Genomic DNA, 24,825 nt, shown 5'->3' on the forward strand with positions numbered 1-24,825 from the left:
ATCCATTTTCTGTAACCACTTGTCCTATTCAAGGTCACAGGAGGTCCAGAGCCTATTGTGAGTGCAAGGCAGGGAACAACCCAGGATGGGGGATCAATCCATCGCAGGGCACAAACACACACCATTCACAGCACACAAGCACACCTATGGGTAACTCCAATGAACCTCAGTATGTTTTTGGACTGGGGGGGCAGAGCATCTGAAGGAAGCCCCACAGTGACATGGGGAGAACCTACACACACGGAGCCATGTTGGAGACTTGAATCCAGGTCCCAGAGGTGTGAGGCGACAGCGCAAACACTGCACCACAGTGCCGCCCCTTTTATATAACTTATAATATGAATATTTTTAATAAAATGTATAATATAACAAAGTTCTCAGGCTCTGAATACTGCAATGCACTTTGGTTCCATCCAGCAGATCATGATTTATCTCTGCAGCTACATGCTGTCTTTTCAGGCTCAGGCTGGATTCATTAGTTGAAGCATCGAGCTTTATAACAGATCTGTCCCTGTTTGCTTCCTCCCAGCTGTCAGTGATTAGGATAGACTTTCCTATGCAGTATGGGATTATTCCATACTCTGACTGTAGTAGAAACTCTGATAAAAAGTCAAAACAAATATGGCACCAGCTAGATTAATGTGATTTCTCCCATAAATGGCAGCACCCAGAGTTACCCCATAAACAAGCAAAAATCGTAATGCACATTGTCAGGTTTGAATAACACGATGAGGTAAAGCAACATACTCTTTTTTCGGTCAGGTAATAAATTTTTTAGCTGCAAAATGTCACCCCTATCAAGCGAATTAGAAATAAATCACATTCACTATGATCCGTCCTGTATTTATGTCTGTCTTTTTGATTCTCCTCTACCCTGTCCTGCTAGTCAGATAATTGCATGGGACCATAGCACTTGAACTGCTCTTTTTCTTCATCCGTCTGTCTCCTCTTCCTCAGTAGTCTGCATAGTTACACCACAATCGCAATGCTAGTGATGGTGATTATGGTATAAGACAGGCCCTGTTGTGTTCCAGCTCAAAATATAATATGGGGAAGTGGCTGTTTTCAACCCTTGAACAAAGTATCACAGCCGGTGGAGAGACAGCACTTCTCTGCTATATCTGGTGTATGATGTTATCCATGTAGCCGCTTATCAAAGAGAGGATGGAGGTTCATCTCTTTCCTGGACAAATGCTATGTTTCACCCTAAAGTCAACGAGATCCTCTCCCAGAACTTTACTCATTAATGATTCAGCTTCTGGGTTATTATCACCTCCATCCATCCATTTTCTGTAAGTACTTGTTGTAATCAAGGTCATGGGGGGGTAACTATAGGAAGGAACCCCATGATGATGTGGGGAGGACTTGCAAACTTCACACACGGAACCCTGGCAGATACTTGAACCCTAGTCGAGGACCTATGAGGCAACACATTCACTAGCAGTGCCAGCCACTGGACCACTGCACCGCCCTTATTAATGTGTATGAATAATAATTTAAAAAACAAGCTCAACAAGTTCTTAATCCTTGTACTAAAACATGTGCCAAGCAAGTCAGAAAACTTTGTTTTGCTGAAAATCTGTCCCTCTCCAAGACGGCTGGAAGTACGAGTTTTTCAGACCTCTTCATTTAAATTCAGTTATTACATTATCTGTCTGTCCCTTGTAACTATTATTTGGACGTTTAGAAGCTGTCCTTTCAATCCCCCACGATTCTGAAAGAACCTTGCATGACTAGTAATATTGAGGAATGAAATATAAAATCAGTAGAATCAGTTTTTTGCCTCAGGTCTTGCGGACACATCTTACCAAAAGTTTTTACTAATAATATCACTGCAGTTCCTCGACTTTGCGCTCCAAAAATTCAGACACAAAAATACTTTGGAGACTTCAAACCGACTCCCTTGTAAATTGCGGGCTATTTCTTTCCGATTATTCAGTGATGAAGCCATTGAAGCTGGTGCTTAGATGAAGCAGGGACAGACTGGTTGCTAACAACCACTATAAGCTCAGTGAGGGAACCCATCATGACATTTCCCATCTTTGTCAAACCGGCTTCTTTTGCCAATTTAATGGCCTAGATCAAAAATCAGATCAGATCCCTTAAATCACCCACCTTTCCAGCCTGGATCTTCCAGGCCAATGAAACTAAATGAACAGCAGAAAATGAACCTATTTATGATATCCTGATTAAGCTATGACTTGTTGAGTTATGATTATGGTCATTCTGTGAGCCAAATGCTGATATTTTTTTGACATTTTCTGGTATTTGTACAGTAAAGGTATGCCAGATTAGCATTGCGCAACGTTGTAGCATTCATCCGCATATAGATAGGCAATGTCACTGTGCTGGCCTTGCTGTAAGCAAGTCATGGCTTTATACTGCCTGATACTGCTGATAAGGCAGGAATTAACTAGTCAGCAGAAGTAAGGAAAGTATAACTGAATCCAGCAAACCATCGCAACCACTAGTATATGAATCCAAGCGTCACAGTTACTTCACTAAAAGGGTATTATTTCCTCCTGCTCTGAGAAGAGCGGGACAAGCCGGCTGCCCTGATTTTTTGGGTTGTTTTCATGTTGGTGCATCATGACACTTATCATCTCAGAGGAGGAGAATATTAAAAACTATTTCCAGATGCATCACTTAATTATTCTCATCTAAAGTCATCCATCCAGTAATATAAAGCAAAAAAACACTGGTGGATGTTACTACAGTAACAAAAAGAGCACAAAATATGAAGTAACAGGTAATGGTGCCTGAGGAACTAGAGAACTTCACCACACTGCTGACCAGGCAATGACATCATTAATTGAGCAACTGGCATAAAGCAAGGATGATAACTTAACGTATATGGTTTTCTGCATGATTTTTAAATTCATTACTTAGGCAGATTTATCATGTACAATGATCTATACATCACAAGCACAAGCATAAACATAACAATCACCACTGTACTCTGTTCTGAGCAAGAAGTATTTACCTAATAATGATCCACACGAGGGCTGTAATGGGAGGTAAGATTAAACAAACCACTGGGAGAGAACGAGGGGGAATGGATGCGGGGCATGACAATAGGGGTATAGAGAGTGAGCGGGAATGAAGCCAGCACAATATAGAGGGCAACGGAAAAATCAAAAGGGACTCTTTGACAAGGAAGATGTAATAAAAACAAATAGAGGAGAGCCTGAAATGTGTAGACAGTATGGTTTCAATCGAGTCAGTACAGGGAAGAGATGTTATGTTACCATTTTCCCAGATGTCAGTTAAATATAGACTTTACGAGTGATGTTTCAAATATGACAGATTGGAGGCCAAATCGGCAAAGCTTGGCTGGATGCATATTGAGTCTTTTTTAACTGCTCATGCGGTGCAGGGTCATGGGGGGCCTGCTCTCGATCCCGGGCAGCACAGGGCAGAAGGCTGGAGAACATCTTGGACCTGATTCCAGTTCATCACAGGGCACACATTAGGGAGCAAAGTACAGAAGGCCGGTTACTTAACTGCGGGCATATAGAGACAGAGCGAACCAGAGGCAGGCCACCAGATTCCCCCGAGGAAACAAGGAAAACACGCAACTGCCTTTCATACACCCTGGCGTGAGGCACACCACTCTTTAAGAAGATGTAACTACATTTGGTTAAAGCCAGGAGCCAGACAGAGCGCTTGCAGTTTATTTTGCTGAGAAATACGCTGTGGTTCCATTATGCACTTAGCACAGCATTATCCTCAGCAGTCGCGGAGGCTGACCGCACACCCACGCTCTTTCATACCTTCTTCGCCGCAAAACAGCTGCTCTCCAGTTTTCTCGCAGCGATACATTTTGAAAGTGTTCTGTTCTTACAGGTACAGCATACCACTCTTTATGGCTATTAGTCCTAAGTGGAACTGAGCTTCTCAGCAGTAAGCGGAGACTTACACTGACTCATTCCTTGGTTTAGTATCTACAGTAACTTCTCTGCCTCCTGAAATTTCTACACCGTAAAGCAAAGGTACCGCCTTATCCAAGCTAACCTACCAGAACAAAAATGTCTGCAAAAAGCTGCGGCAATAGTTAAGTGAACCCAGCTGACTGTGACATTTTCATTGCAGTCACCACAGATGCTCACAATTTGAGCGCCGTATCTTTTTCAGTAACTTGAAAAGAAACTTTACTTATAAATATTAATGAAAGGTTGTGTTTCAGTTTGACTTTAAATCTGACATGTATCTGTTTTTAGACTGAAGTGCATCTATCTTGATATAGTTTTTGTCCTCACAGACCAATTCTGTCAAATATAATTCACTTTCAATTTAGAATTTTTAAATCACAGAAAGATGAGGTACCTTTAGAATAACGGATTAAGCTTGTACTTCAGAATGATGTAGATGGATCACCACTGTCCTTGATGACCAAGGAATAATTTATTTCACCGGCTTAACACCTCTATGACCTCTCACATGCACTTTTGGGGTTTCAAAGGTAAACCCAGACATGCCATTTTAATTATCAGACCTGTTATTATAGATTTTCTATTTCATGTTTCTATTATTTATTTTTCAATTAAAGTTTTGGAAATTACAGGGAAGACTAAGAAAATTAAATAATGAATGAAAGGTAACACTTTACATTAATGGCACCTTGATAATGCCTTCATGAGAAACCGATCACAAAAAGACCTATGATGTGATCTACTTAGATTTCCAGAAGGCTTTTGACGTTGTCCCCCCCCCAAATGGCTCTAGCTTAAGCTCAGAGCTGGAGGGATTTTAGGAACTGTAGCAGCTTGGATCGAAAACTGGCTAACTGACAGGAAGCAGCGGGTAGTTATTAGAGGCACAATGTCGCAGTGGGCCTCCCTTCATAGTGGGGTACCGCAGGGTTCAATTTTAGGACCACTATTGTTCCTAATTTACAGTAATGATATTGACACTAATACATACTGTAAACTGGTTAAATTTGCAGACGACACCAAGGTGGGTGGTGTAGCAGATACTGATCTAGCAGCAGAGAGGCTACAACTGGATCTGGATTTAATTAGCGACTGGGCTGATACCTGGCAGACGAAATTTAACATAAATAAATGTAAGGTAATCCATGCAGGGAGCAGAAATATAAAGTACAAATGTTTTATGGGTTCCACTGAAATAAAGTAGCGGGTTATGAGAAAGACCTCGGTGTGTATGTTGATGCTTCCATGTCCCACTCTTGCCAGTGTGGGGAAGCAATTAAAAAGTCCAATAGAATGTTGGGTTACATCTCTAGGTATGTGGAGTTTAAGTCAAGGGAGGTGATTTTACGATTATACAATTCCTTGGTAAGACCCCAGCTAGAATATTGCGTGCAGGTTTGGTCACCATACCTTAAAAAGGACATTGCTGCCTTGGAAAGGGTACAACGTAGGGCAACAAGAATGATTCCTGGTCTTAGAGGAATGTCTTATGAGGAGAGGTTAGCTGAACTGAATCTGTTCAGCCTCGAGCAAAGGATTCTAAGGGGGGACATGATCCAGGTATATAAGATTCTAACAGGTCTGGAGGCTGTTCAGCTAATTGGCTACTTCAATATTAGTCTAAACACTAGAACTCATGGCCATAGGTAGAAATTAGCAAACATTTAAAAATGGATTTGAGAAAGCACTTCTTTACACAGCGTGGTATGGAATAGTCTTCCTGTTAGTGTAGTGCAAGTTAAAACCCTGGGTTCCTTTAAATCAGAGCTAGATAAGATTTTAACAACTGAGTTACTAGTTAAGTTCTCCCCAAATGAGCTTGATGAGCCAAATGGCCTCCTCTCGTTTGTAAATTTCTTATGTTCTTATAATGCATTCACAGAACATTCACGGCACCTTTATAATGCCTTTATAATGCATTCATAGAACATTCATAAGTAGCATGTATATGTACCTTAACATCCTAACCCTAACATATCTTAAAAGCTTTAATATACATTAATAACAAACATTATATGATATTAACAAACATTATAATAGTATAATTGTATAATTCATAGAGCTTCCAACAAATAATTCTGTTTTAATACTTTTTTATCACTGCATAATTCCATGTATTTTGTAGTTTTGATGGGTTTATAATTATCCTAGAGATTAGTTTAAATAAATCTGTCTATGTTTAGGTGTGTCCAAATGTCTTGTTCTGTTACTGGATCAGGTATGAGACTGTGGACACAAACACCCATGAATTGGAAACAGAGACTTTTCTAGTATCTGCTTCAATCTCTCCTGAAATTTTGAACGAGGCATAAATTGTTGGTTCCTGCTTCCTGCCCCTCAATGAAAAAAGCTGCATAAATTCATAAGTAATCAAAGCTATAGTGTAAAGGACAGCCTAAGGGGGCTTATATGCAGAACTGAAAGACCATCCTTTATTTTTACCGGTGTTCAGACTGAGGGGTTAAGCCTAATCCATTTCAATAAAAAAACCCATTACTGTATAAAAGTTTATTAGGTTGTACTTTTTGAATGGATATTATAAAAATAAGCCAGAGTATCATTTAAAAGCAATGTAAATCTATCTAATGAAGGTCATTCCACCATCTCTATTTAGAGATGCACCCCTTAATTTTGAAAAAAGTGAAGAAAAGCTGTATGGATGGAGTTAAGACAATTCATCTGGAATTTCATAATGTTTGTGCTAGAAATATGAAGCCTGCTTTGATAGGAATCCCATGCCTACTGTGAAATGATGCAGTGGGTGTTTGATATTTAAGGTACATGTACACAAATGGTACTGAATCAGTTTTTCTGTTTTTCAGAACTCTTAAGAGGTATTGAGACGGTCTAGCAGATTCCTTGGGCAGGAGACTGGCGCTTGCCTGCGAATGAACCTTCCAAATGGGCAATGTTCACAAACAAGCAGCAAAACCAAATGAAAAGACATGCTTCAATGAACACAAAATTAGCACTCTGGTCAACTTTGGTCAGTCTTAGAACCTGAGACCCCAGTGTTATTGAGATATTTGGGACTGAGGTCTACCATAATTCTGAAACAGCAGTTACTCAAATACAGTACAACCTTGGAACTTGAACACCTCTTAACTTGACTAACTCAGATGTCAAACAGGTCTCTCAAATTTTTGTTGACTTGTACCTCGACTTGAAATCTTGGAACTCAACCATTCCTGCTAAAACTTGTATGGATCGAGATGCATTCAACTCTATCAATTTGGACCTCAAATTGGTCGATTGAGAAAAATCTATCCGCAACTCGACTGAAAACTCGGAACATGACAAAACAAAACAGACCTGCTGAAACTTTTTCGTATGGAGACGTGTCTCCCCTTCCAAAGAATAACCCCCAGTCCCTCCTATACTCCACCTGCCACTTCCAGTACACCATCAGCTCACCTCAATACAAATGCTCAAAAATTGTCATTTATTTAGTTCATTGCCTTTTATGTGTATTAGTTTTATATTGATTGTTAATGCTTTTTATAATTAGTTAGTTAGGTAGATAGGTTTAAATAGGCAATCATTTGGGGATCTGGAATGGATTGAATTCATTTACGTTATTTTTTGTGTTTCTCAAACCAAGAACATGGCGATCATACTTGTGGTCTTGGTAAGAATGGTCTTGCTAACTTGCCTCCGAAAAAAGAACATGGTGTGCAATTAATCATGGGACTGGTCTAGTTTGGTAAGGATGCAACTATTCTATCCTTGATATTTTGGAGGGGCAAGAACAACATCTGGGGATTTTTACTGTCCTCTGTAGTTCTCTTCTTGGTATTGGATCTGGTCTTTGGTGATGGAAGGTGACATAAAATGGGTAGATGAGAACACAAGACTTAATAAATTAATGTTAAAAGATGAATATCACTATCTAATGAAACGTAATATGTTTGCTTTGCTAATTAAATAATTTTCTTAAACCTACCTGTATAATGTGAATCAGGATGGTGTCAGGGTCTGATGGAGTTTAGCGACAAGAGAAAAACAGGCCAGGTGGAACTTATCTGCATAAATGACCCCGGTCACCTGACTTTCCCTCCCTGTCCCCCTATTCTCTGCACATAGACTTTTTAGCCTGGGGTCATACACACCAGTATGTCAGATATCTTTTCTGCTCCAGGAACATGTAAGTTACAGTTATACTGTAGGCCTAGAAGCTATTGGATGTTTTAAAATATGCTGCATAATCATTAACTTCAGCTTAGTTATTATTTAACAAACTATTGCACATGTACTATCTAGGATTCTAGGCAGGCAGATGAGTGTCAAACAGAGATTTTTATTTTTTTCCCAAAGATCAAACACACACATGCCAGAGCTGAAGCCACTTAAATGATCCTGTTTAAACCAAGAGGAGATCCATCCAATTAGGGTCAGATGGGTTAGATTACCTGAGGCATTTGTAGGTACAGGGCTGGTGATCAGTCTCCATGGTAACACTTTGCCCGACCTCACAATACTCACAAGCTGGCACTGATGAATTTGGTAAACTTCCTGATGTTCTGGCAGGGTCAAATGGGGGTGGCAGCTCTGTTGTTGCCAATGCTACAATGCTGTGTGCTACCAGGATAACAGATTATTTTAATGGACAGCAGTGTGGCTTAGTGATCTCACCTCTGGGCCTCATAATAATAATACTGTTCAGCCTTGGCCCAGAGGAAGACAGCTGGAATGACTTAGATTGCCCTTTGTAAACCCCTTTATAATCAACTGATAGCTAGAAAGCATGTCTTGCAATGGATTAAGACCATGACCAAATTAATGACTACTTTTACAATTACAACAGTAAACAGAAAAAATTATGCTGGGATGTTAATGGCATAGAGAACCAAAAGCAAAAGCCGACGGTAATTATTTAACCTAAATTTGTTGACATATGCTGATATTGAGCTGTATGAATAAAAATTACTAGGCTAGCAGCATTTGCAAAAAGCGAAAAAGAAACTACATTTGTAAAAAATGTGTAAGTCATAATTAAATTTCAGCTGTGGTTTAGAGAAGACAGTGGTCTAGTAATACAAAAATGTCTCAAGGGGATAATTCAATGTCAGATGAATTGTGAGAACCTCTTTAAGGATATTGCGATGACAGACCGCAGTTCGGCACACTTGAAGATGCATGTACAGCTGCTGTCCACTGGAGGGCGTGGGGTCCCTCTCCACTGTTTGCCAGATCCTCAGACAGCTAGCAGCTGCAGGGTTGATATGGAGACCCCCATTCCTGCTGTGTAAATGGTAGCTGCCCACAGACATTGTGTGTCACATTGCTAACAAAAGCCGAGTCCATTAAAAACACTCAGGACGCCCGCCACTCCACTGTACGTCCCCTTCAGTGCGGGATTTTTGTGTTTCTTGATGCTGGAAAATCTAATCATTTTCTGTGAGTTTCATACAATAGAATGTAAGATTTTACCCCTGTAGATATAATGCTTGATTTAACACCAAGAAAATATTTGTTTCAGAGTGTTAGATGCCAAACATGGGGGTGTCAGTTAGTGGTATTTAATGCTGTTTTTGCCCTGAAATTCTTGGTGGTTAAATATCCAGTCATCCTTTTTCTGCTCTCTGCTGCTTCACTTTTGTCCTTCTGCAGGATTGGAGGATTCTCCGAATTCCAAGGGTCTGATTAGGGTATATTGTGAACTCAGTCAAAAGCATTCTTGAATAGGCGCCTTCAGTGTGGCTTCCACAGCAGAAATGTGTACAAAAATGTCCACTCTGCTTATCACGCTGTGTAGCTGTAATGAGGAGCATGATGATGTCGGCACAGAACAGTGACTGACGCGGGGAACATTGAGTAAAGAGATGGTGTATGTGTGCTTATCTCTCACCCAGGGTGGGCTGGCATATTGTAAGTCTGTAATAGGTTTTTCCTACCTGAAATAATGCGGTGTTAAGACAAGCTGCAGGTTTGGAGACAACAGCTTGTACACGTGGTGACCAGGGGAGTGTTCGAAAGAGTACGCTATCGTTCCCTATCCGTCCATTTATACGTATCAAACCAATTCGACTCCCGCCATTTAAGTGCCTTTAGTTGTCAATATTGATTCATTACTGTGACAGATCTCCGCAAACAATATGAGGCAGTGGATCTGTAGATAAAGGGAGACTGACTGGGTCATATCAGGCCAACCTGACAGGGAGGCAGTGATGCACACCACCTCCTTCAAAGCTACGCCACAGAATGCCAAAGCAGCCCACTGTCTGGGGCTATTCAAGATCTGACTTGTAAGAGGAAACGAACAGCTACAAGGAAAACGTTAAAAATGGAGCTTACTCCATTACGCTGTGACTTACAAGATCGGGCTACAACAACAGCAAGCTTGCAGTTCCCTGATATTTGACTTTCCTTAAATTGCTGTTTGTAGGAAAAAAAAATACAAATATTATTTTTTATATAGCTGTCAAGGTGCTCATGTCCCCAGAGTAAAAAAAAATATATATAGAGTTGGTTAGATAGATGTGGCTTTGGTGGAACCTTACATAGATATTCTTTAAAATCAGGAAGTGTTATTCTCCAACTGGGGTAGACAAAAAAAACAAAACAAGTGGAAGCTCATCAGACACCAGCACAATGAGTATGACCACAATTTATTTAACTACCAGGTTGCTCTGTCTTGAGAGGTGGACCACTTTCCCTGAAATGTCACATGGTCGCTCTCTCTCTCTCTCATAGGCAGGACCCAGAGGGACTCTCATGTCAGTGTTTGCCATGGATACTCCCATTCGGCTATGCAAAACAGGTGACTGGGATGCCATGTACCACACAAAAGCAGAGGGGCGCGCCTCCCTCATTTCAAGCGAGCTGGATCTGTCATTAGTATTCTGGTAGGAGGCTCCAGACATCTGAGCAGAACAGCCGCAGCAGATAAAAAAGAAGCCATTAATCCCACGAAGATTACCAGCACTGATACTTTATCCCAGAGTAATACAGCAATACAACCAGCCTCATTCCATTTACAATACCTTCAGATGAAAAGAAATGTCTCACCTTCAAAAGTGCACGACTGGACTGGCTGCCTTTCTGATAAATTGAAATTTTGTTTGCATGTATTTCAATACATAGAGGCTTCTTATCTTGGTGTATCCAGGCAGTGGGAATGACAAATATTTACCGTGTACTAAATTTGACAGCAGGTCCCACCTACAGCCAATTTTCCATGATCGTTATGTTGCATTCTATTGTCTTAAGTGATGAGCAGACTTTCATTCTGAACACAATACTGGACCTGCTATCCTTGTAATCCACACACACAAACCTCTTTTGAGGGTTCATAAAATCTCAGAATGAGTGTGTGTTTGTGTGTGTGTGTGTGTGTGTGAGAGAGAGAGAGAGAGAGAGAGAGAGAATGAGTGGAGCTTACGTATCCTGGACAAAATGGAATCCTTCAGGCTTGGCAGATAGTGTTACCATGAGAACCGCAGACCTATCCATTGTGCAGACTTGCTCCACCAACCATCTGTTACGAGCATTTTACAGCTTACAGTAGCCCTGGAATGTCTGTATGTTTAATCCCAAAACATACTAGAGATGCTGGCTTTTATCTTACAAAGATTTGGCCAGCTAAAACAGACCACCAGATCTAAGAAGACAGGACACAAGAATTCAGAGTGCAATTAACCTAGCCCTCTTTTGGTATCGTCCAAAGAGCGTTACACGGTAATTCTTATTCAGACTGGTTGGCAGTCATACATATTTCTGGAGTTACGTAAGATCAATATGATAAATTTAGTCATAGTATTTCTTTAATAAGATCCATTTTCACCTGCTGTTTAGATTACTATGGATTTGTAACATCTCTAAAATGGAAGCTACATCAATATATTGTTAGAAGGATTATGGCATGCTAAATAAAGAAGAATTCCAAATCAAAACAGTCTAAGCAGAATGAACTCATCACAGCAGATTTGTTTATATCGGTTTTAATCATGCATGTATAGAAAAACCCATGGAATCCAAAAAAACCATCAATAACACATGAAGACGTACATTCCTCTCACTGCACAGTAAACATTATGTTATAATAACTCTTTGTATGACTATGTAATGATGACGAAATAATGGATTTGAAATTTGATTTGAAATTGCTGGATTCTTCTTCCATGGACATTCCATTACACCAGCTGACCTTTCACTGATTAGGTAGCAACAGTATTGCTAAGAGGCAGAGTACATACCTATAAACATAAAGATCCGGGCTCCGGGCTCCGGGCTCCAGGGAAATACAGAGGAAGTGCTAGACGATAGGGGATAGCGTCCCTTTGTGTTTAAAGTAACACAAAGCTATATCCAACACTGACTCCAGTTATGTTTTAGACGCCTTTTAGAACCCTAATGCTATTGATAATATGACTATGGTCTCAAGGTATCCCATGTGAAAAATCATAAAGTAGTTTTTGCACACTGAAAAATCTAGCAAACCACAGATAACTCCTGGGAAGACCACTGTACACCATAAAGTGAGTCAGTAGCTTTGCAAGTCATTACAGAGCCTTGCCACATTCCCCAGGGAGGTGGATGTTGTGAAATCTAAGGTACATCGCAGACCAGAAGAACGCATGCTCACATATGAATTCATCACAAAATGAACAAGCAGCCTCTAAGTCAATAATCTTTGTTGTGTTTGGTTTCTGTAATTTGGTTACAATACATCAGAGGTGTAAAAGTCAGGTTCAGAAAATACAAATCCAGACCAAGATTTTGTTTCAACCAACCAGTTGAGTACTCTGTGAATATAACTCTTTATACTCAGTTGGCTGGTTGCAACAAAATCCTGGTCTGGATTTGTTTTTTTCTGAACATGAACTGAACATGCTCTATCACTGTGTCTGGACTTTTTCCTTGTGGTCTGGAATTCTAAATACATGGCAAAAATAATTTAGGTGGAAGGATTTATTCTCGTTGAAAAGAGAGTCATAACTCTGAGGTCTAATTTTATGTACAGCATGTTCTCAGACCTTACAAACGTGCTGAACAACCATCTCCATGGAGAGGGGATATTCACTACCGTTCAAAAGATTGGGGTCACTTAGAAATTTCCCAAGGAATAGCTTTCATTTCTCAGAACGAGAATAGACTGATGAGTCTTAGAAGAAAGTTCTTTGTTTCTGGCCATTTTGAGCTTTCAATCAAACCTGCAATTGCTGATGCTCCAGACCCTCAACTAATCTAAAGAATGGCAGTTTTATTGCTTCTTTAATCAGCACCACAGTGTTCAGCTGTGCTAACATAATTTCAAAAGGGATTTCTAATGATCAAATTTGACTTTTAAAATGGAACTTGGATTAGCAAACACAATGTGCCACTGAAACTGGGCTGGAGGCTCCTAAACGTGGGCCTCTGTTCACCAAGGTAGATATTACATTAAAAATCAGCCATTTACAGCTACGATAGTCATTTACAAAATTAACAACAGCTACACTGTATTTCTGATTAACTTGATGAGTGTTTATTTCAGAAACAAGTAAATTTGTAAATGACCCCAGTCTTTTTTATGTTTGTGTATGTATATAGCATCTAGATATATCCAGTCAAGCTGGTTTAACATGTTTTTGGATGCTGAGGGAGTGCAATGCAATATTCTGTCTTGCTGGCTACAGCTAGATTGTAAGCACTCTAGACATATGCAATAGAGTGGACTTTAGTTGAGCTGACAGAATGAATGGTAGAAGATGCCAGTTAATACTGGCAGCATTTAATGCCCTGCAGTCTGTACAGCCTGGGTCTCCTATCTTACTTATTGTCAAGGAAAAGTATGGCTCCCTCTGGCAAAGTAAGCATGGGTGTGATTCCAGCCTTAAAGACATCATTCAAATAAACATCCAAAGTGTGAGACTTTGCAATATACAGTACAAGTAGTAGGGCATGTGGTGCGGCTGGGTGTTTCTCAATATGCGTGCTTTTCTGTACTTGCGTTCTCGCACACCTGTCATCTTCCATTGCCGAACACTAGTTCCAATACTAAGAACAAAAGTACAGAGGATGGTAAAAATCCCTGGATGTCGTTCTTGCCCCTCCCCAAATATCAAGGCTACATCAGTTGCATCCTCGCCAAATGAGACCGATCCCATGATTCATTGTGCCCCAAGTTTGCTCTTGGGATGCAAGTTAGTAAGACCGGGCGTGTCAAGACCACAAGTACAATCTTCGCATTCTTTGTTTTGAGAAACACCCAATGATATGATGAGGAGGCATCACAGCTTTTTATGGAATACCTTGCATATAGTACTGCAGACATTGAAGAACAGCCATCAGTATTCAAGATCTCCATATTGTTGGGGCCATATGACAGCATAACAACACAGGCAAAAACAAGATTCTCTTTGTGGTCCAGAATATTTGGGTGATTGTAAGCATTATTAAATTATGTACTGTCTCGAGTGATTAATACCAGAGCTCCTCTGTGTGTAAAAACAATAACAATTGAATGTTTCAATAATTCTTGAATACGCAAGCTTCCCAACAAGGGCACAAATATGTATAGCAAGGGCACAAATATGTGTAGCAAGGGCACAAATATGTGTAAGATTTGGCAGGTTTCAGGTAAGCGAGACAGTGGAGGTAGTTAAGCTGTGCACTACGGACAAAGGCTGGTGTAAAATAATTCTGTCTCTAAACAGACTATGACAATATCGCATGATAAGTAACAACTGGTAGAAAACTTTTATCAAGTAGAAAAGACACTTGAATTTGGAGAAAAATAGTTGGTTAGGAGAAATAATCCCTATGACTCATTCTGAGAACGTGAATGAGTAAATAAGAGCAATGACTCTTTTGTAGTTAAATCTAGAACTACCTACAACTGAGTGAGTTGAGTTGAACTTGTTACTCCTGGACTGAATCAACATTTGTACACAGTTCACAGAAAATGAAATATATTTATAAATCTTATTGTTAGAATAGAATTTCCAGCTGAGTAAATTAAGTAGACGGACTCACCAAGAGCTTCCACTCAGCATGATGTATTCTGAGGCAGAACAGTGATTTAGCTCTTTAGGGCTCTACGCAGGAGCAGAAAGAGGCAGCCAGACTCAGTAAAACAGATTTAGAGCAGGAAGTCTAGTCAGGGACCAGAGAAAGGAAAGTGCAAAGCAGACAGCAATGAAGAGGTTAGGCAGATATGTAGCTGTGACTCAGCAGGAACTAGGGCCATTGAGAAGCAGACAGAGGAATGTGCAGCGCCAACAATGACCCCCCAAGGGAAAGAAGGGAAGATCATATTTTTTTCTCACAAGGTAGTTTTTTAAAATTATTATTATTCTTTCAGCTGTTGAAAAGTACTTTTTGATAACACTATATAGACTCATGAGTAAACTTTTGAAAATGGGTAAGAAGATTCTGTGCCAAATTAAGAACAATAGTTAGCTATATATTCTCATCAAAGAAACTAATTAGCACACATTAAGTGTTTGCTGCTTCAAGCTCAAATGTCTTCCGAGAAATCAGTTTTAAAATTCCCGTCAACTAACTACATGGTTAACTCGCACCTTAATTATCTCTTTGCCATTAAGAAATCTAATCATTCAAAATTCACATTATATAAAGTAATTGACAAATGAATAATATGTCACCATTATTACAATTATAAAAAAAACACCCTAAATATAAAACATGCTTTCAAAGCAAAGATAATTACTTCACAGAATTCCAATATTGAGTCAAAAGTATTCATTTTAGTAAAGAAGTCTTATTTGGTGAAATACTGTATAATCAAGCTTTCTATTTTAAAATGTCTTGTTATATTTGTATGCTGTTCTTATTATGTGTAGAATTGGGTCTCCAGACAAGGACAATCAACAATTTTTTTCTGGGAATAGTCAAATAGACAAAAGGTTTTCCATACTTGAACACAGTTTTAGAATTACTGATTTATTCAGCCTAGTTTTGCTTGATGAGGAATTTTGAAACTGGTAATACAACGCATCATCAACCACATTGTGTATGTCAGAGCTATAGTGTTCACTGTCACTGTATACCACTGTATGAAGCAGCAGAATAGAGAATAAAAGCACTGCATTCAACCCTACAGTCATGTGAAAAAATTAGGACACCCCATTAAATATGTAATTCTTCATTAAGAAATATCAAAATATCAGTAATAAATATTCTTTCAAATTATATCTGTAGACAGAGCTGATGTAATTGCATCAGCTATGCAAAAAATAGAAACGTATTCACTTATTTAACAAAGGAAATTAACTAAGATGCCAATTCCTACTGAGGAAAAAGTTAGGACACCCTGCGCCCTAATAACTAGTATTTCCCCCTTTAGCTGAAATAACCTAAATGAGACGTTTCCTATAACCATCTATCAATCTCTGACATCGACTGGCAAGAAGTTTTCCCCACTCTCCAATGCAGAATTCCTTAAGCTGTGTGATGATTGAAGGGTGTCTTGCATGCACTTCTGCTTCAAATCACCACACAGCATCTCAATAGGATTCAGATTCGGGCTTTGACTTGACCATTCCAGAACTCTCCATTTATTCTTGTAAGCCATTCCTTGGTAGATTTACTGGAAAGTTTTGGGTCATTCTCATTTGCATGGTCCACCCCCACTTCAGCTTCAACATCTGGACAGATGTTTTCACATTGTCCTCAAGCACCCTATGATGAATAATTCATAGTGGATCCTATGATGGTGAGCTGGCCAGGTTCTGCTGCAGCAAAGCAGCCCCAAACCATGACATTTCCACCCCCATGCTTCACAGTTGGTATGAGGTTCTTTTGCTCAAAAGTTGTATTTGGTTTACGGCAAACATGTCCTCTGTTACTGCGCCCAAATAATTAAATTTCAGATTGATCTGTCCAAAGCACATTGTTCCAAAAGTCCTGCTCCTTGTCTAGGTGTCTCTGACAAACTTCAGTCTTGCCCTGATATTTTTTTTGACAGCAAGGGTTTCCTCCTTGCACAGCTCCCATGTAAACTAAACTTGTGCAGTCTCTTTCTGAGGGTAGATGCATGTACCTTGACATCAGCATCTTGTGGTCGGTTCTTTGCCTGAACTTGCTAGGACAGCCTGCCCTGGCCATACTGGCAGTTGTTTTAAATGTTCTCCCCTTATAAATTATTTTCCGGACAGTGAAATGGTTGATTCCAAACTCTCTTGAGATCTTTTAATATCCTTCCCAGACTCATATGCATCTACAAGCTTCTTTCTGAAGGCCTCAGAGAGCTCTTTGGATCTCATCATGGTGATATCACTCATTTCAACAATCAAGAGCAAACCAAACTAAATGTCTATGGTTTAAATAAGACAGACTCCACCAAAAAGCTCTGTAATGATGTTCTGATCATTTTCACCTGATGTGGTGCCACCTAAATCTAATTCTAGGAATTTTAAATTGTGATGAATGTGAGGGTGTCCTAACTTTTTCCTCAGTGGAAAGTAGGATCTTAGTTAAGTTCTTTTCGTAAATAAGTGAATTTGTTTCTTGTTTTTGCATAGATGATGCAATTACATCACCGTCATCTACAGATATAATTTGAAAGAAGATTTAATACTGATATGTTGCTATTTCTTAATAAAGAACTAAATATTTAATGGGGTGTCCTAATTTTTTCACATGACTGTATGGGCAGTGGCATTGGAAATAGGGAGGAGGGGGGCACATACCCCCTCAATATCGGCCCTCCTTCCCAAACAAACAAACATAAAATATATGTTAAAATATTTTTAAATCTTACATTACATCCTTTCACGATGTGACTATTGTATGTGTGCGATGTCTGAATATACACCACCCACCCTGATGTGGGGATATACACCACCCACCCCGATGTCGGAATATACAGCACCACCCCGATGTGGGGATATACACCATCCACCTGATGTGGGGATATACACCATCCACCCCGATGTCAGAATATACACCACCCACCCCGATGTGGGGATATACCCCACCCACCTGATGTGGGGATATACACCACCCACCCGATGTGGGGATATACACCACCCACCTGATGTGGGGATATACACCATCCACCCCGATGTCAGAATATACACCACCCACCCCGATGTCAGAATATACACCACCCACCCGATGTGGGGATATACACCACCCACCCCGATGTCGGAATATACACCACCCACCCCGATGTGGGGATATACACCACCCACCCCGATGTGGGGATATACACCATCCACCCCGATGTGGTGATATACACCACCCACCCCGATGTCGGAATATACACCATCCACCCCGATGTCAGAATATACACCATCCACCCTGATGTCAGAATATACACCACCCACCCGATGTGGGGATATACACCACCCACCTGATGTGGGGATATACACCATCCACCCCGATGTCAGAATATACACCACCCACCCCGATGTGGGGATATACACCACCCACCCCAATGTCAGAATATACAGCACCACTCCGATGTGGGGATATACACCATCCACCCCGATGTCAGAATATACACCATCCACCCAGATGTGGGGATATACACCACCCACCCCGATGTGGGGATATACACCACCCACCCCGATGTCAGAATATACACCATCCACCCCGATGTGGGGATATACAGCACCACCCCGATGTGGGGATATACACCACCCCCCTTTGGGTTAAGGGCTTTGCTCAGTGGTGACATCCTTATTTTGTCAGCCATGACCTTTCAGCTACAGGAACAGAACCTACCCCTAACCCTAACCTGCTGCAATGGCAGAGTGTCTGGCTCCATGAGTTAGGATGCTGTGCTTTCTCAACTGTATACTGCTTTGGACAAATGTGTTTGCTAAATAATAACAAATGAAATAAATGTAAATGCTGAACACCACCCCAGTAAACCTGGCTTATGTTTGGTTATGCATATCCTAGGTTTTGGGTGGAAACTTAAGATAATAACAGTGAAAATGTTTCACAGATCTTTTTCAAATTTCATTGTGTGGGTGAAGTTGTGGGTCTGTTCAAATTTTGATATAAATTGTATGAAAATTGAAACAACAGTGTTTACTGACACAGGGAAGGGTGACTTAGATACAAAGTTTGATCTTGTGAACAGAACAACTTTATTTTTTTATTAAACTTATATTATTATTTACTGTATTTGATCTATGATGGTTCTTTGCACCACTTCACAAAAACATTATTTGGATGAAAATCTACACTTGAATATCTACACCTAATAGACCTGAAGAAAATAAAATAGAAACAGCAGCGACGGGGGCAGCAGAGGACAGAAACTACAGTGATGGGGGCAGCAGAGGACAGAAACTACAGCGACGGGGGTGGCAGAGGACAGAAACTACAGCGACGGGGGCGGCAGAGGACAGAAACTACAGCGACGGGGGCGGCAGAGGACAGAAACTACAGCGACGGGGGCTGCAGAGGACAGAAACTACAGCGACGGGGGCTGCAGAGGACAGAAACTACAGCGACGGGGGCAGCAGAGGACAGAAACTACAGCGACGGGGGCAGCAGAGGACAGAAACTACAGCGACGGGGCGGCAGAGGACAGAAACTACAGCGACGGGGACGGCAGAGGACAGAAACTACAGCGACGGGGGCGGCAGAGGACAGAAACTACAGCGACGGGGACGGCAGAGGACAGAAACTACAGCGACGGGGGCGGCAGAGGACAGAAACTACAGCGTCGGGGGCGGCAGAGGACAGAAACTACAGCGACGGGGGCGGCAGAGGACAGAAACTACAGCGACGGGGGCGGCAGAGGACAGAAACTACAGCGACGGGGGCGGCAGAGGACAGAAACTACAGCGACGGGGGCGGCAGAGGACAGAAACTACAGCGACGGGGGCAGCAGAGGGTAAAAAGCAAAGCTGCCATCTGCCATCTAAACATATTATATTGGTTTTTTCAAACTTTCCAGGGTCATTGTACAGGTATTGATTCACAAACTACGAGATGATTTTCTGAGTTTTCTAAAATAAAGTTTCATTGTTTTTCATTGCCAGCCCACTGCTAGGCAAATTTTATCAGTAGCAGTTCAGAAATTGATCAATAAAATTTATCACAGGGAGCTCTGCGAAATTTATTTTGGGGTAATTTAATAAATGTTGCACTTTAAGGATTTTTTTGGAGAGGTGCAGAGCAGGCTTGGGTGGCATTACTGAAACATTTTCATCATATTGTGGTGCAATAAAACTTGCCGGCACAGATTAGCAGAATGACATCGCTTTTCTCAATGTGTGCAAAATAAACCATCAATTTGTGAATCTGCTTTGATAATGAATTATAAAGATGCCACGGGACATTACTTTGAGTGATGAATTAGCCAATGAAATCCCTCATCCTCCACTATGGAAACTGCCTGATCATGTGATTGTCATGACCCGGACAGGTTTGGCGCGGGAACGTGGCATGACACGGGCACAAGAAGGTGGACGACCCACTGGCCGCTCCAAGAACAAAAACGGGGTTTATTAAACAAAACAGAAAAAACTGCGGACACAGAAAAATCAAAGGACCACGAGGGTCAAAAACTAAAGGGGATTAACAAAGACTAAATAACAAAAACCGAATATATTAGTGACATTAAACCGTTAATGTAGAGCTTTATACAACATACCTTTCTGTGATCATACCTTTAATTGGTTGTACGAAAATCTACCTAGCACATCACCAATCAATTTCTACTAATAGATGCACATGTTTTATAAATTATGGGTCAAACGCAAAACTCATAGCAAGACATTGGATCCTAAAAGAAAACCAAACTGGATGACAAACAAAACGGTTCTTTTGGCACAATTGGTGCTTAAATGGAAGGAGGTAGTGTGAGGAAAGTTTGGCCCAGCTGTTACAAGCACGGACAAAAAAAGCTTAGGAGGCTATTGCAAGCTCCGTAAATGCTGCGTCACCTCGGACAAGGCGTTCAGCAGAGGAATGTGAAAAAAGGTGGTATAATGTTTTATCGACCTCACTAAAGGAAAACACAGTTTATAAAGCAAGCATGCAAGCTACAGGTTTGTGTCATTACTTATATTGCTCTTATGACCCTCGCTGTAATAGATGATGATGATAATGATAATAATAATAATAATTATTATTATTATTATATTTTTCCAGTTGCCAAAAACGTAGCATCATTATCACCTTCAGTTCAACTGTAGGTGCATTTTTAGGTGACGTAGGAGATTGTATCCGTGTCCTAATTAGGTCGGTAACAAAAATAATGCCTTCACGATCAAGCCATCTTTTTATCAACTTGTTATCATCGTAAATCCGCTGTACGTCCTTTCTTTGACGGAAAGTGCGCGGTCTCCGTCTGGGTGCGCGTAGTGCAGCTGCCATCATTCAACTCCTAACTGGCTTAGGAGTCCTCTCCAGCTCTCTTAAATAATTTAGGAGCTGAGACCAAGTCTTAACACTTAAGAATGTTTATGCATGCCACTTATTCTTAAGTCTGGGAGTAGGAGCAAAATCACGTCACTCTTAGAATTGTGACGCATTTAAGAGTGAAATTTTTCTCTGAGAAGTTTTATGCATACCGGCCCAGGTCTCTGTAGGTGGGTACACCTACTTTTGGTCTGGTCAGTCTGATGGCTGCCATACTCAGGGAGTAGCTGTTGCTGTAGCAGATTGGCTCCTCCCGATGGTGCCTGATGACACTCCTTTCAACCAGGGGATCCTGAGGAGTTTTGTCATGTGGTAGGTGCAGCAAAGCACTACATCAGCGCCTGCTCCCCAACCAGACCTGACCTGACCTTTGCTGGTTCAGGGACGAGGCCAGTCATGGACAGCACAGATCTTCTCGTCATCCATTACCACTCCCCCCAGTCAGATGACATATCCCAGGAACTTAAGGATCTCTTTTCCTTGTTCACATACAGCTGATGGCTCCAGAACTTCTGCAGGACCGGGCAGAAGTAAGTAAGTAAGTAAGTAAGTAGTGCTTTATTGTCATCCCAACAATACACAATACGTATACAGTGAGACGAAATATTGTTCTCCATGACCATATGTACAACATAAAACACAACAACACACAAGACAGATCACAATGAGGGTGGGAGGGGTAATAATTTACACTACACCTATATACATATATTTATCTAAATGAACATACATTAGAGAAGATAACAGACTAGGACTAAGTAGAAAGTGCAATGACATGGAGAATACGTTAAGTAGAAAGACAGTAATAAAGTGAGCAAGTTATATTGTGCAAGTGTTCCACTGGGGATGTGGAATAAATCAGAATGTTATCAATGTAAATGATTACACAATGGTTAACAAGGCAAGCCAGGACCTCGTTCATGAAGAAATGGGAAATTGCTGGGCTACTGGCAAGCCTGTAAGGCATAACATGGTATTCATATTGTCCTGTGTTCATGATAAATGAGATCTTCCACTTGTCCCCTCTCTAGATTCGGATCAGGTTGTAGGCACTTTGGAGGTTGAGCTTCGTGAAGATGCAGGCTATGCACAGCTGTTCCAAGGTGGAAGGAATGAGAGACAGTGGCTCTCTCCTTTTAACTTTCATGTCATTAAGCACCAGGTAGCCTATGCACAGTTGGAGCCTGGCATCTGCCTTCTTGATGAAAAAGAATCCTGAGGAGATAGATACCATGCAAGGATGGATGACACTTTGTGCCAGAACCTCTATTACATACTCAGCCATCACTTCCTCCTCTGGTCGAGACAAGGAGAACAGGCAACCTTTAGCAAGTAGGGCATCCTTCACCAGGTCGATGCCATAGTCGGAGGACAGATGAGGAGGCAACTTGAAGGCTTTGGGTTTGTTTAACACATTGTTGTAATCTGCGTATTCTGTTGGGATGCAAGTTGTATCCTCCAGAAAGGGGAAGGATGGAGGACACTCTATGGAGGACACTTGACAGGCAGTGGTTACACTGTGATCAATGCATTGAAGAGACCAGGAGGCAAGCTTGCTGGGGACCTAATCTATGTGGAGATTATGCTCCCGTAACCAGGGATACCCCAGGAAGAGTGGGCTATGGGAGAATGACAGCACGAGCAGCTGAATGTTAAAGTTAAAATGCTAATATACAAAGACATTTATTGCCTTTTACGTTTCCAATTGATCCATCCAGTAATTCTAGCAATTGTAGAGGTTGGGGTAGGGTGTGTGGGTGGAGTAGGGATTAGATGGGGGGAGGGCTGTCCAGGGAATACATTGTTGTCGTTCTGACAGCATCTTGTCCAGTTAATAATAATAATAATAATAATAATAATAATAATATGGCTTTCATGTTTTCCTACATTTGAGTCAGTGATGTAATGTTTAGTATCAGTGGATGCACTGTTGCTTCATACCTCCATGACGGGGATTTCAGTCCGACACCTGCTTCATACGTTTGGATCTTGCATATTCTCCCAGTGTCTTGAAGTCTTCCCTTGGGTGCACCGGTTTTCTCCTGCAGTCCAAAGACATGCAGTTAGACTAACTGGCATCTCTAATTGCCCTTGTTATGTCTGCCATGCAATGGACTGATTCCATCCAAAGTGTATCTGTGCCAAGCGTCCTGTGCTAACTGGGGTAAGCTCCAGGTCCCCCCCGGGGCTTGAGCAGGATAAGTAGGAAGATGCATGAATATGGCATATTATTTATCATATATGCATTGTTATTTCTCCATTATATTAATAACACTTTGGAAAGGCCAATATATGGTTCATGATCATTTTAATTTGTAATTGCCTCCATACTGACCACAATGTTGCTCCAGCATAAATATCGCAACCCTGAAAACCTAAATGTCACCATTCACCCTTTTGGGGTCTCAGATGGAAATCCAACTGGTGGTAGATGCTCTTCACAGAAGTGCAGCAAAACTCTAGATTTTCAGCGTGTTGCTGCCAATCCTTCTCCTGGCATATAACCTCCTGTAACAGTAAGCCAATATGTCCACTTTACACTGGAGTTGATTAAGCCCTCAAAAAAGTAACGTTCCATGTGAAGAACGTTTGGCAGAAAATGATAAGCAAACATATTCCTTACGTGTAGTTACGCATTTCCGCAACTTGGTATAGTTTTGAAGGACAAAAGCAGACTAATGTCTGCCCAGGCACATTATTCATGTGGTAAGCCTGATCATTGCCAGATCCATCAACAGGGACTGGCCTTAATTCTGACTGTGCATGTTTATTACTTCTCCTTTCATCTCCTAGCAGCACTTCTGTAGCAGAAACCAAGTATTTAGCAATGTCAGGAATATGTCAGGGTTACATTAGAAAAAAAAGACTGCATGAAAATGACTGTATGGATTCTGAGAGAAAAAAAGTCAGATAAATCCTATTGGCTGAGGTTTTCCTTGGACTAAAGCCCCTCTGAATGATCATCGTGTCTGTTTTTGACAGACTGGAGATAAGAAAGTGCCTTAGGTATTAGATGTCATTCCTCTTCACTGGGAAAGCAGTTTGAGTACCCTTATAGAGGCACCTTCTGTGAATAGAGAAATTCACAACAACAAAGCCTTCCTTTCTCATTAAGTCAGCTGCAAAATATATGCAGCTCTGGAGCACTCCATCCGAAGCAGATGAGTAATCCCCGTTCAATCTTGCACAGACAGAATGTACATAATTATTGCATCTGGAAAATGTGGGGGAAAAAAGATGAAAATAAAGCAGCTTTGACCAAAGAACCAAGCTGTAAGCCATAAATAAAATCCCTTACACGTAATTTGAAGGCACACTTTGGCGTCCTGTGGTATTTAGTCCATCATGCACATTCCTTCCTGATTTAAATGGACAATGACATTTTGGTAACATTATTTGTTTCATTGACAGCATAAAGATGTGCATGACTCAGCGTTTTGTAACAATGAATCGTTTATCATAGTTGTTTCTGAGAAAAGAGGTCAATTACAGTCTGGGGGCAGTTCTGTTGCAGACTTCAAGGTCCTTTACTGAGAAAAGAATGTTGATCCCAAGGTTTGCC

General features: G+C 40.9%; 1 long non-coding RNA gene across 1 annotated transcript in view; it reads right to left on the minus strand.

Annotated features, from left to right (window-relative positions):
* Positions 1-15,063, minus strand: part of LOC140592124 (uncharacterized) — a 17,411-nt gene extending 2,348 nt beyond the window's left edge. The window contains exon 1 of the long non-coding RNA XR_011992410.1: positions 14,889-15,063. This is a non-coding gene — a long non-coding RNA (uncharacterized lncRNA). The remainder of the gene's footprint in view (positions 1-14,888) is intronic.
* Between the last annotated feature and the right edge of the window lie 9,762 nt (positions 15,064-24,825).

Source organism: Paramormyrops kingsleyae, chromosome 7 (assembly GCF_048594095.1).
Source record: "Paramormyrops kingsleyae isolate MSU_618 chromosome 7, PKINGS_0.4, whole genome shotgun sequence".
In the NCBI taxonomy this organism is placed as follows: domain Eukaryota; kingdom Metazoa; phylum Chordata; class Actinopteri; order Osteoglossiformes; family Mormyridae; genus Paramormyrops; species Paramormyrops kingsleyae.